The 14,431-nt window shown below is 33.3% G+C and overlaps 1 long non-coding RNA gene across 1 annotated transcript; it reads right to left on the reverse strand.

Moving 5' to 3' along the window:
- Nucleotides 1–9,384: 9,384 nt before the first annotated feature.
- LOC131641628 (uncharacterized) lies at nt 9,385–10,837 on the reverse strand. The gene is made up of 4 exons (XR_009295579.1): nt 10,697–10,837; nt 10,489–10,604; nt 9,662–9,778; nt 9,385–9,574 (listed from the first exon to the last, which is right to left on the reverse strand). It is a non-coding gene; the product is annotated as an uncharacterized LOC131641628 (long non-coding RNA).
- Nucleotides 10,838–14,431: the final 3,594 nt, after the last annotated feature.

A 14,431-nucleotide genomic window follows, 5' to 3' on the forward strand; every position in this document is an offset into this window, starting at 1 on the left:
AGCTTTTTGTATTTGATGCTAAGATGAGCCTTGAGTTCCAGAAGTTCTGTTAAACTGGAAACTAACTCTTCTCTAGATAGTTCAGAAAATACCTCTTCAGAATCTGATTCTGATGTAGATTCTGATCCATCATCTACTGTGGCCATTAGTGCAAGGTTTGCTTGCTCTCCTTCAGAGTCTGATTCTGATTCAGAATCATCCCATGTTGCCATAAGACCTTTCTTCTTATGAAACTTCTTCTTGGGATTCTCCTTCTGAAGTTTTGGACATTCATTCTTGAAGTGTCCAGGCTCATTGCACTCATAGCAGATGACCTTCTTCTTGTCAGATCTTCTGCCTCTAGAAGATTCTCCTCTTTCAGGCTTCTTTGAACTTCTGAAGCTCTTGAACTTCCTTTGCTTGCTCTTCTAGAGATGGTTTACCCTTCTGGAGATCATGGACAGTTCATCTTCTTCTTCTGATTCTGATTCTTCAGAATCTACTTCTTCAGCCTGAAAAGCGTTAGTGCATTTTTTATAATTAGCTTTTAATGCAATCGACTTACCTTTCTTCTGAGGCTCATTTGCATCCAGCTCTATCTCATGGCTTCTCAAGGCACTGATTAGCTCTTCCAAAGAAACCTCATTCATATTCTTTGCAATCTCGAATGCAGTCACCATTGGACCCCATCTTCTGGGCAAGCTTCTGATGATCTTCTTTACATGATCAGCCTTGGTGTAGCCTTTGTCCAGAACTCTTAATTCAGCAGTTAGCGTTTGAAATCTTGAAAACATCTTCTCAATATTTTCATCGTCCTCCATCTTGAAGGCTTCATATTTCTGGATTAGAGCAAGAGCTTTGGTCTCCTTGACTTGAGCATTTCCTTCATGGGTCATTTTCAATGACTCATATATATCATAGGCAGTTTCCCTGTTAGATATCTTCTCATACTCAGCATGAGAGATAGCATTCAGCAAAACAGTCCTACATTTATGATGATTTTTGAAAAGCTTCTTTTGATCATCATTCATTTCTTGTCTTGTAAGCCTTACGCCAGTAGCGTTCACTGGATGTTTGTAACCATCCATCAGAAGATCCCATAAGTCACCATCTAGACCAAGGAAGTAACTTTCAAGTTTATCTTTCCAGTATTCAAAGTTTTCACCATCGAATACTGGCGGTCTAGTATAACCATTGTTACCATTTCCATTGTATTGCTCAGCTGAGCCAGATGTAGATGTAGATGAAGGTGGTGGAGTCTCAACCATCTTGACTTAGTGTTTTTCTCTTCCTGAATCTTTTCTAAACACGGTTAAGTGCTTGCACCTTAGAACCGGCGCTGTGATGCCAATTGAAGGATAGAAAAACACTTAGAAAGGGGGGGTTTGAATAAGTGTAGCTTTAAAACTTGTAAGATAAAAACAATTTGCACAATGATTTTTATCCTGGTTCGTTGTTAACTAAACTACTCCAGTCCACCCCCTTGGAGTGATTTACCTCACCTGAGGATTTAATCCACTAATAAAACGAGATTACAATGGTTTTCCACTTAGACAACTTCTAAGTCTTCTAGAGTATACTGATCACAACCTGATCACTCTAGGAACAATCTGCTTAGATACCCTCTAAGACTTTCTAGAGTATACTGATCAACAACCTGATCACTCTAGTTCTTATAACTTAATGTAAACAAATTCTAAGAGTTACAATGCTTCTTATAAAGCTATTATCACAACTGTGATTTTCTCTTAAGTTTAAGCTTGATCTCACTAAAGTATTACAACAGCAATATAGTGAGGTTGATGATGAAGTTTGAGAGCTTTTGATTTGAACAGCGTTTCAGTGTTTTTGCATAAGAGTCTTGTATTCAGAATTCGTCACTTAGCTTCTCATCAGAACTTCATATTTATAGGCGTTTGAGAAGATGACTGTTGGGAGCATTTAATGCTTTGCGTAATCTGTACAGCATTGCATTTACTGTTTCACTCTTTTGTCAACTACCTCGAGCCTTGCTTTTGCTGTGTCTACTAACATTGCCTTTCATAGCTTTCAACGTTCCTTTTGTCAGTCAGCGTAGCCTGCCAGCTAGTACTTGCTTCTGATCTGATGTTTGTGTGAACAACGTTTGAATATCATCAGAGTCAAACAGCTTGGTGTAGAGCATCTTCTTGTCATCTGACCTTGAAGTGCTTCTGAGCATGATACCATGAGAACTTTAGTGCTTCTGCTTCTGATCTCAAGTTCTTCTGATGCTTCCATAGACCCATGTTCAAATTCTGCTTGACCATCTTCTGATGTCTTGCCAGACCATGTTCTGATGTTGCATGCTGAACCTTCTGAGTCAGTGCTTCTTGCGCTGATTTTGTGCATACTCTTTATATAATTCCTGAAATGGAATTTGCATAGTATTAGAGTACCACATTATCTCATACAAAATTCATATACAATGTTATCATCAAAACTAAGAATATTGATCAGAACAAATCTTGTTCTAACAGCCTTTAGTAGAGATCCCAACATTGATGAAAACGTTGTAGAGATCCAAGCATTGAGGGGAAGCTTCGATGATTTAGCCAGTCACCAGTTTATCCTTTGTATTTCGCCTTTGTTTTTATCCCTTATTTTTGCATGAACCAATTCCTTTGACTTTGATCCATCGGGATACCCTAATTTTTGCCTAAGTCGTTTTTGTTTTCTTTTATGGGATTTTCCATTTTGACTTAGCGGGCGCTTTTCTTTTGAAGGCTCCTTTTGAGATTTGATCCTTGGATATTGAATATCGTGACTGCTGTATTGATTTTGATTTGTAAGCTTCGCCTTTGATACTTCCTCGATCATGAATGATGTAATGAGGAAGAAGATTGTTGTGAATGTTATCTCCATTACTTTCTCATTCTTGGATGAATACGAGGAAGAAGATGTGCTTGAACCTTTGCTTTAACCTTGGTTGGATTGACTGATTCTCTTGACAACCAAAATACACCATTGAATTAATCGAAATCTACCCTGCCCCTGGTTGAAATCAAGGTTTAGTAGAAACAAACTCCAACTCCTGGCTCGAGGGGGTAACGAGGGATAAACATCCTTATATCTCCACTGTTTGGGAATTGAAACAATGCCTGTACATCCTCGGCTCGGTCTTACCTTGAAATCATACGTTTAGCTGGACCTAGTTATTTGTATTCGTCATTCTCCCTTAAGTTTGTTAATACTCCTAAATTTGAAATTAAAAAAAGAATAGAAGTGTGCGAGTAGAAAGTGAATGAATTGACTCCAAAACTTGCATGGTCATCTCATTAGAATTGCTAATTCGAAGGTACAACTTTTATCCTTAGTAACACTTAGCGATCGTGGGGGTTGAAATTCTGAGCGTGACAAAACCTATAGATCCTAGGGACAATTTCCTTTGTAAATCCGTTGACCTTGTTTTACTCCTTAGTTCCTGGACTTGTAGAAGTAAAGGGTAATCTCGAATTCTCTTTGGGCACGTCAAACCTGTTGGGAATAAATTGTTAGCGGTGGGTTTTCGTCGTATCGGAACTTCATGAGTTTCCTTTGACTGAACCTCTTTTGCTTTTCCTATGGATAGTATCACACCGTTCGTAACCTCCAGAGTTTGTAGATTGATAGAGAGACCTATGACCCTTTTGCCCCTTGGTGTGGAGTTAACATATGTCGCCTTCCCTCCATCGTAGTTATGCATCTTTGTTCAGGATTTTGCCCCAGTTGGACTAATCCTTGCCCCCAGGTTATCGTAAAGCGTCCTTGTAAATTTGATATGTTCTAAGACGAACCCCTTTATGAATAGATACCCCTTGAGTGTATCTATGAGGGAACTCTTTTGTTGAACTAATCCTTGCTCGATGATAACCTTTGTTGTATTTACAATCCTGTTTCGAAAAGGCCTGGACATATAACTGGCATGACGAAAGGCATCCTTTTTCTCCTTGTGAGACCAAGTTCGTTCTCGATAATTTATCCTCCTTTCTCCATGGTCTACGATCCTTTTTCTTTGTGAGTCTCGGGAAATCGGCTAGCGTGGTAGGTGTGGATGCGGATGAAGATAGAAATGCAAATGTAGATGCAAATGTATGACTGCATGAAAATGCGAATGAGTGGGTATGCGAGAGACTCCTTGTATTATAACTCCGTGTATGCAATGCAGACGCGTGACGTATAATCCTAGGGATAGCTTTAGAGGCGACATTATACCCTCGTGAAATCCTTGCAAGATAGATGTTATGACACGCCAATGGAAATCCCTTAGATTAGGGAGTACGCAGAAGGTAGCGGCTGGTGATCGTTCAAGACAATCATCAAATCTCATGGCCATCAAGAGGCCGTTCGACGTGTACCAATGAAGTTGTCCCTCGTGGGAAGGTTCTCTATGCGGAACACAACCTATATAAGGACAATATCGGATGAAGTGAAATCCCTACAGGCTAGAGATGAAATATGTATAGATGGGAATCCAAACCCTATAAGTTAGAGGGTGCGCGGAAACAACCACGGAGTTACCGTTCAGGACAGTCACTAGATCTCATAGCCATCGAGAGGCCAATCGAATGTATGCTAATGAAGTTGTCCTCCGTATGAGGGATGTGACTTTAGAAATAGAATCCATATAGGCTAGGGGTGAAAGATGTAAGCACGAGGTGACCGTTCAAGACAGTCACTAAGTCGCATGGCCATCGAGAGGCCAATCGACGTGCGTAAACGAAGATGTCCTTCGTGGGAAGGACACGTAGTTGTAAAATACAAAGATATAAAAGGAAACTCCCTACAGGTTAGGGGGTGCGTAGATGCAGGCGCGGAGTGACCGTTCATGACAGTCACTAGGTCTCATGGCCATCGAGAGGCCAATCAACGTGCATAAATGAAGGTGTCCTTCGTGGGAAGGACATGGTCTTAGAAATAGAGTCCCTGCAGGCCAGGGAACGCGTAGGGATACCTGCAAAAATCAAAACGCAAGATATTCGAAGTAATATAAATTGCAAACACATAATGAGCACATAAGCACATAAGCCCTAGGTTCATAGGTCCGACGTAACGGCTTAGGGTGCCTACCCTTCCCATTGGTATGTTCTAGAAGGTCTCATGGGGTCGTTCGTAGCCGCCGAGACTTTTTGTCCCTTTGGATTTTAGAACAACTCATTTATCCATGAGGTTCGAGTTTTAGGGGTAGGTTCCCAGAGAGATCAGCTAAATACCAAGTCCAACCCTTAACAAGGTCAAGCCTCGTATCAGACCTTTCCGGATATTCAACCCACTTTGAGTGGAATTATAATAAGACTCGTAGGCGATGTAGTTCCCCTCTGGTCTTAAATATAATTCCCACGCTTAGGTTTAACGCAATTTATAATATCCCACCATAATACAATAAAATAACAAATATAAAAATATTCAATTAAATTGAACGTAAATGAACGAAGTTGCGGTAAATGAATGAATAAATTGCAGATGAATAAATAAATAAATAAACATTTAAATATTTAATAAAAAAAAAACCTAAATCCTAAACCAAACCCCAACTTAGGCAAACTAGCCAAACCCTAATAGCTGCCACAAACCTAAATAATTTGCCAAACCTAAACCCTGCCAAAACCTATAGGAGCATAATAATTCACCATTTCTAGTTATGGGGCAGAGTCGCCAGCTGTAGCAACCTGCCCTAAAAATTAAGACTTAGATTCGCCACCTATTCTGAAGGGCGAATAGGAAACCCTACGCACTTTAGAGAACGGGGTAAGTTATTATAATCAGGTTGGGGGAAGGTGTTAGGCACCCTCAACCCTTTCCTAAGGTTTGATCTTAAAATAGAGGTTTATGGCTAAAATTATAGAGGTTAATAGCTAAGGAAATGAATAGGGTGAAAATTGAGATTTGAACTGAATTGAGGTTTTGAGGGAGGGGACTCGCCTTGGTTATCCAAGTGCCTACGTATCTCCTTAGGGAGAATCAGAGTCAACGTAGTTCGGGCACAGGGTTGTACGCCTTTGAATTGATTATGAAAGTGTTTGAAGGCTTTTTGAATGGCCTATCATAGTTTTAGAAATTGTGATTTGAAAGGCATTTTAAATTGCCTGATTGAAAAGGATGAAAATCCGTAGTGTCGTGGTTTAGTGTGTTTTAGATGTTTGGGCGTACAACCCTGATTTAGTATGTCACCATTAGATACGATGATCAATAGATTTGATCAGTATAGCTAACGGATTAATGGGGCATTGCTGGTTACTCAGATCGATAGATTCGATCGTCGCGGGCAGCAAATTAAATGTATTTTAAGTTTTATATATTTTCATCCCTCGTCTAATGCGACTAATAGATTTAGTCGGGTCGAGGAGAGAATTAATGTTAATGTTTTCTTGCCAAATGGGCAGTGGGATTGGACAAACCCTAATGTATTGATCGACTAGGGTTGTGTTGTTTTTAACAATTAAAATTAATTAAACAATTAAGTCGAATAATCGGGGGAAAACAATCGAGAGAATAATCCTAAATAATTATTAACCTAACCCTATTATTTATGCTAATCCTATTTTATAAATCAATTAAATTAATTAAATTACACAATATATAATTATCATTTAAACTTAACTAATTACATAAATAAATAAACATTAGAAGGAACCTGGCTTGGATCACATGTGAGTGAGTTGAGTGTCTATGGCATGTGCCTTCGTCCTGGTACGTTAGATTGGAATCATAGGAGATCATGTGGCTGTATGCTGAGGGTGTATTGTGAGGCTCTATTGGTGCTGCGCGTTGGAACCTGTGGAGATCATTACACCAAACGAGAAAAATAAATAAATGGCATACCCAGGTATCGAACCTGGGTTTTAAAGGAGCATCAAGACATCCTTAACCAATCATGTTGTGTTAATCTCGTTGCTTGACTAATCACCAAAATAAATAATATATGCAAATAACTATTAGTTGTATAAGTCAAAGAAACATCACAGACTGGGCCCCACGCTAATGGACCGTCCAATGGCTGCAGGAGAGAGAGAATTCAGATTTTGTCCAACCAATGGTGCCTTCTATTTGTCCTAAAAACGCCTGGAACCATGAAAACGAATGCTTTGTGTTCCTTTGCCCTAACAATGGTGTTCTCTAATCCTGACGTCAAAACTCAAGAATAATGGTTCAAATGCGTTCTAAGTAATCATATGAACTGTAATGCATGTTTAGAATTCATAAAAAAAACACCTTAATTACCGAAAACAATTTTCAAATAAAAGAACAAACCGTGGGGATGAATGCACATGGTCTGGTGCCTCTTAGCCTTGCTTCTCGACCTGGGATTGATTATTAACACCTCATAAGTAAGAGTGGACACTCAACCATGCTTGAGAATTGCTGCAAATCAGAACCCGATGGTGCAAGTTTCTTTGGAACCTTTGAATTTAAAACCCTAGTCTTCTCACTTATTTTTTCGTCCCCCCTTGTCCCTCTCCATCATTTAGAATATATATGGGCTATTTTAGGGTTTCTTTTGGGCTTGGCTATCACTTATCAAGAGAGAAAGAAAATTGATTAAAATTACATGATTTTTTCTCTATTTTTATATAATATTTTTCTATCATCAAACCAAGCTAATCTTAATGATATTGTGATCATGACTTTGATTGAAAAATTATCCTCATGCATTCTTTAGAATATCTCCATCATTTATTTAGTTTAAATTGAATTTAATTGAATAAAATTCAATATAAAAGAAATAGAAATAAAAATAATAAAAAATAGAAGAATGGATTTAGGGGTTCTTATTTGGGTCATGAATATATTTGAAGTGGAAATCTTAGGCCCATTAATCAAGAACTTCAAAATTCATTATTTAGGGTTTTATGTATTTCTTGAAATTTTTGCGAACTTGCGCGCCTCGTATCTCCCTCCCTTTTAATCATATGAATGAATTCTAAGACCTTTTAGAAAACTCCAAGAGTCCTCTAAATGACCTTTTTGATTTCATCTCAATTGAAGCTTCCATGCTCAAGTTATGAGCTTTGACCTAAAAGGTGTTTTTCGTTGACTTTTAAAAGGATCTGTAATGTTTTTGTCCATATCTCACAAATGGTGCATTTCTTGATTTTGGGCCCAACATCAAAGTTGTAGAGAATGAAATTTCCTTGAGAATAGGCTTTGGTTGGACAAATTCTGACAAACCATGTGAGATTTATGACAAGTCAAAGTTGAGTTGACTTTTTCCTAAAAAACCCTAATTTGAATAGGAGAGAGTGCTTGAGAAAAACCCTTGAACCTCGAGTTATTGAAGATGACATGAGGAGGGCAAATTTTGGGGTATGACAGGAGATAGTGTTAACAAGTTCTGATTAGTATACATTGCTATATCTGTTTCATCTTCATTCTGGATACAAATTCATATCAATTCTATATGTTTTTGTCATCATCAAAAAGGGGGAGATTGTTAGAACATGAAATGTTCTGATCATATTTTCTAGTTTTGATGATAACATTAGATATTAATTTTGTATAAGATAATGTGGTACTCTAATAAATTGTGTTTTCCATTTCAAGAAAAGTACAAAAGAGTATGCACTACATTAGCTTTCAGATGCTCTGACCCAGATGTTCTGGATGGCCACATCAGAAGATGATCTTGAAAGTGTCAGAACATGACTATGAGAAGCAAGCTTTGAAGCTCTGAAAGGTATCACGCTCAAAAGAACTTCCAAAAGTCTGAAGTGCTGAAGTTCTGATCTGCACCAAGCGCTAGAAACTCTGATGATCAAAGCAAAACATAAAGTCTGAGTCTAGAAGAAAGCAAATGATGAAAAAGACTAAATAGACTAGTCTGTGTGTCTGACAAAAGGAACGTTGGAAGTATGGCTACAAAAAGCAAAGTCAGAAGTAGCAGTTAATGCAAGGCTCGAGGTAGTTGACAAAAGTGTGAAACATTAAATGCAACGTTGTACTATACACGCAAAGCATTAAATGTAGAACTGTTCAACGATCATATTCTCATGCCTATAAAAGGAAGAAGTCAGCAAGGAAAAATGTTAGAAAGCCTACGTTCATTTTTCATATTCTCATCATCTAACTCTGAACCTTTATTACGCTAAAAGCTCAAGAACAAAGAAGCAATATTCATCTTCAAGCTCACATACTTTTGTATACTTAGTAAGATTTAGAACTTAAGCTTAAGAGAAAAATCATTTGGTGATTACAGCTTTATTAGAAGCAACTTTAATCTCTTGTATTGGATTATATCTTTGTAAACCAAAATTCCTTGAGTGATCAAGTTGTGATCTGTAGACTCAAGAAGACTTAGAGGTTGATCTAAGTTGAGAACCATTGTAATCAATTTTTTATTAGTGGATTAAATCCTCAGTGGAGGTAAATCACTTATGAGGGTGGACTGGAGGTAGTTTGAGTTCAAACGAACCAGGATAAAAATAATTGTGTTCATTATTTTTATCTGCCAAAAAGAAACAATTCTTATTCAATCCCCCGCCCCTTTCTAAGTGCTTTTCACTCCTTCACCTTAACCTGGTGAGTTTCTCATCACAAATATTCAGCCTAAAAAAGGTTTACCCATAGAAGGATCATTACGCAACCAAATCTTAGTTTCCAACTGCGGAACAAATACACACGTAAAGTTACAAAACACATCTTTTATGTGAAAATGATAGGAAAACCTCGATTCAAATCCCATACATACCCCTTTTGTAGCTGAATCAGTCTTGCTTGGAAATCACAACCAAGTTGAGTATCGAAAAGATCCTAGCCTAAACGCTCATGTGATATCGGATAACAACATGCTTTCTCATTTTCATATCTGTAGTAAAACAAACCAAACTAAGTTACGACAAAATATAACTCCACTTGATGTTTTCTCCATCAAGTGGAGTTAGAATTTTAAATATTTCTATTAATATGCATTATATACATATGCATTGCAGTCATGAGACAAGGAAAACAAGTGGCTTAATGGAAATGCATGGTTGATGTGAGCAAGAGGTCCATGGTTCAAACCCTCTCGGGACTACTTTATTTAAGTCTAAAAAGAATTATGGTATGATACTTGATGGCATAAGCACATAAACATTCAAACTTTTATCAACTAAAATGTGTAACAAAAGGAATGGAAAAGTAAAGAAGTTTCTAATAGAGAGATATTAAGAGAGAATACAAACCCTCTCGGGACTACTTTATTTAAGTCTAAAAAGAATTATGGTATGATACTTGATGGCATAAGCACATAAACATTCAAACTTTTATCAACTAAAATGTGTAACAAAAGGAATGGAAAAGTAAAGAAGTTTCTAATAGAGATATTAGGAGAGAATACAAACGTGACTCAAATTCACTTCAAAAACTCAACTGAAGAAAGTTAAAGCTCTGCCGCAAAATCAAAGCCCCCCCGTTACCGAAAATCATCAATATGACAAAAAAAAAAAGTTAAAGCTCTGCCGCAAAATCAAAGCCCCCCGTTACCGAAAATCATCAATATGACAAAAAAATAGGGTTTAGGGCAAAAAATCATACCTAAGACATCTCCTTCTTCGTCAACGTTAGAGAAATAGAAAGAGAAGGAAGACGGAAGAACCTCGAACTGCAATTAACCTATCTCTTCAAAGCTTCTTTTTGCGCCCTCTCCAAACCTTAAACAATAAATACTAAATCAAAATCAAAACCGACTCGCTCAATCCAACCGAGAATGAAATGGAAGAAAGAGAAAGAGATCAAAACCGACTCGCTCAATCCAACCGAGAATGAAATGGAAGAAAGAGAAAGAGAGTGAAAAATGGAATTGTTTGCCACATTTGAAATGGAATAGAGAGAAAGGAGTTAGAATACCACATTTGAGAAGAAAGTAAAAAAAATCAGTAATAACAATAAGGTTGGCAAAGGCAAAGGAACGTGAAATAGAGATATATAAAAGTGAAAGAATTGTTTAAAAAATCAACAAATTTAATATTTATTAAAAAATAGAGAGAGCATTGGATACAGTGTTGCAATCAACAAATATTTAACAATAAGGTTTCTGTGTAAAATGAAGTTTGCAATCAAATTGGATACAGTGTTGTTACGTTGTCGAAATATAAATGATTTATTAAAATGAAATATTTTAATGTTTTATTAAATGAATTTGATAAAAGTAATATTTAAATTCAATGTAAAGAAAAATAATGACTGAGTAAATAATAATAAGAGTAATCAAAATAAAACGTTTATTTTATATTTTTTAATAAATTCATCAAATAATATCCAATTTGATTTTCAAATATTAAGGACATATTTTATTCATCATTATTACAGATTAGTAATACACAATTATTTGTAAGACTGAGCTTAAAATATCATATATCATTTTAAATAAAAATTACAAGACCATTATTTATAATAGAGGTCATACTCACCAATAATATAAATTTTCTCACTAAGAAATGATAATTTTTATTACATAAAACTATTCTTAAGTACAATTTTTTTTACTATTATTTTTTCAAATCACAATTGTAGATAATGTTTCAAAACATTCTAAAAGGTATATTTTTAATTTTGTTATTTTAAATACATGTTTATAAAGAAAAACATTAATAATGGTTTGTCTTAATTTTCTTTAGTTCAATTTACTAAGATCCATTCTTCAAGAAGTCAATAATAAATCACTATCATAAACAACTACCAAAGAAAATTGCACTTTTCATATAACAATGATCTTGTTTACCAGTGCCCTCAGAATAATAGTTAAGCATTCTAAAAACAAAAAAATATATTTTATAAAAAATTTAATATTTCAATTTTCAAAGCAGCAAATACGCAGATTACCGAAATAAATTTACTATTTTAAAATCTTAACAATTGCTTTGAGGGTACTGATTATCATTTCCCTAAAACAATATTCATAAATACTTATTGAAATTTTTTTATATAACTATATATCAAAAATAAACTTCGTAGTGATAAAGAAAAAACAGCTTCTTTTGCTTGATCCTTCTAAAATGATTGATATTAGAAGAAAAAAATCTTCAAAAATCTCGTCAAGAATATTCACAATTAAGAAAAATAATTTTTTTTCAACTCTTTTAAGAAATTTCAATGTAATTCTTCTATAATGCATTAAAAGCTTTATTTGTTTTTTTTATCTTAATCAATAGATACATAATATACATAAAAGGTAGAATTTATATATATATATATATATATATATATATATATATATATATATATATATATATATATATATATATATATATATATATATATATATATATATATATATATATGTATTTAAACTAAAAATAAAATAAATAATGTTATCTTCTAAACTTGAAACTTCCTGTTTATAACGTGTTATTAAAAATAAATAAAAAATAAAATAAAAATAGAGTAGAACTGAAGGGAAGAAAAGAAAGAGAAAATAATTTATATTATAGTTTATATTACAACGTAAATTCTATTTATAAGACATAAGTGTACAAACATATCACTACATATAATAATAATAATAATAATCACTACAAAGAAACATGCACCCAGCGACCTTTTTTTGTGTCATGATACTCATGTGGGAAAATAGAGGGTGTTCCGACGTGTATACCACGTCACTAAAATATTTTAATGTTTAATAATAACAATCAGATAAATACATGGGGTGTCAGTAAAAAAAATTAAAAAATATGCTTGTGACATACAATCCACGTCGCAAATTATAAAATAAATATTCACGCATTGGAAACAGTAAAGTCAAATGGTGGGAAAACAAATTTTTCAAATTTTTCTGTTGTGACGTGTTTGTCACGTCGGAAATAATAAAGACTGACTTTGAATTGACCAGAGCAGGTGAGGGCAGAAGAAAAAAGTAAATATTATGACCGTTGCACTTTAGCGACGTGGCCTACTAGACAGAAATTAGCGACGTGTTATGCCTGACGGAAGTTTTCTGACCGTTGGATGTTGTGACATGCTGAACACGTGGGAAGGTACCGACTGGGCAATCACGTCGCTAACCCTAACTCAATTATTTCAAAAGCGCGCTTCTCTCACTTCTCTTCAACTCTTCACATTTTCTTCCTCTTCCTCACACCATATTTGAAGGTATATTTATTCTACTTGTATTTTATATTTAGTTTATTTATTATTTGTTATTTGTATTGATTATGATTCTAATTATGTTAATTTTTTTTTTTCAAGATTTTGAAGTATGTTTTGAAGATTGAGGAGATATAAAAATTGAACTAGAAGATTGGAGGAGTTTAGAGATTGAGGTATTTCTATAATTTTAAATCTGATATATTAATTAATTTATTGGTAGATTTAAATTAGATTGTTTTGTATGTTATATTTGTGTTAATAGATAAATATTATATTTTTTCTGTAATATGTGTGATATATTATTTAGTATATTGAATATTATTAGGTTAATTTAATATGTAATATTTGTGATAGTAGATAAATTTTATATTTTTTCTGAAATTTTTGTGATATATTAATTAGATTGAATGTTATTATGTTTATGTAGTAATTTATGGTAATTGTTGATGTTTTTTAATAAAACAGATTATATATTTTATTATGTTTTTTATTAAAATAGATTGTGTTTAATAGAGAAATATTTGTTTAGTTTATGGTAAATATATCTATTTTTAAGAAAATAGATTATGTTTTTTATTTTTAAATCTATAATATTATTTCTAAAAAATATATATAATTTATTAAAACGAAATATATTTTTAAACATAAAAATTATATATATGTAAGATATTATATATAATATAATTAAACATACTTTATATATATGTAAATTATATAGACAACATTTATAATATACAATTTTTTTTAAAAGTTTAATATTTATTATTTAATGAAAAATAGAGGTTTATTATGTATTGGAAAATAAAATATTTTTTAAAAAGGTAAATAGGTAAAAAGAAAATTTAATTGGTATATAGTATGTTATGATGTTGAAAAATGGTAAAAAAAAATATAATTATATATTAATATGTATTGGAAAATACAATATTTTTTAAAATGGTAAAACAAAAATTTATTAAATATTTGTATATGTTAAAAAGGTAAAAAGAAAATTTAATATGTATATTGTAAGTTCTTATTTTATTAGGTTATAAAGACAATTTATATTATATATATTTTACTTCTAAAAACATAATGTTTATACTTTTATATTAAAAACATGATTTCTACATTCTATTTTTATTTTTATTTATATGTAAGTTATTAAAAACATGATTTATACATTCTATTTTTATTTTTATTTATATGTAAGTTATTAAAAACATGATTTATACATTCTATTTTTTTTAAAAGAATAAAGTTTATATATTATGTGAGAATATGCTTGTTATATGTTATAGATTTTGTATAATAGCTAATGTATGTGAGAATATGTTATATATTATGTGAGAATATATATGTTAGATAAAAAAGTTATATATATATATATATATATATATATATATATATA

This window comes from Vicia villosa, unplaced genomic scaffold (assembly GCF_029867415.1).
Source record: "Vicia villosa cultivar HV-30 ecotype Madison, WI unplaced genomic scaffold, Vvil1.0 ctg.003889F_1_1, whole genome shotgun sequence".
Classification (NCBI taxonomy): Eukaryota; Viridiplantae; Streptophyta; class Magnoliopsida; order Fabales; family Fabaceae; genus Vicia; species Vicia villosa.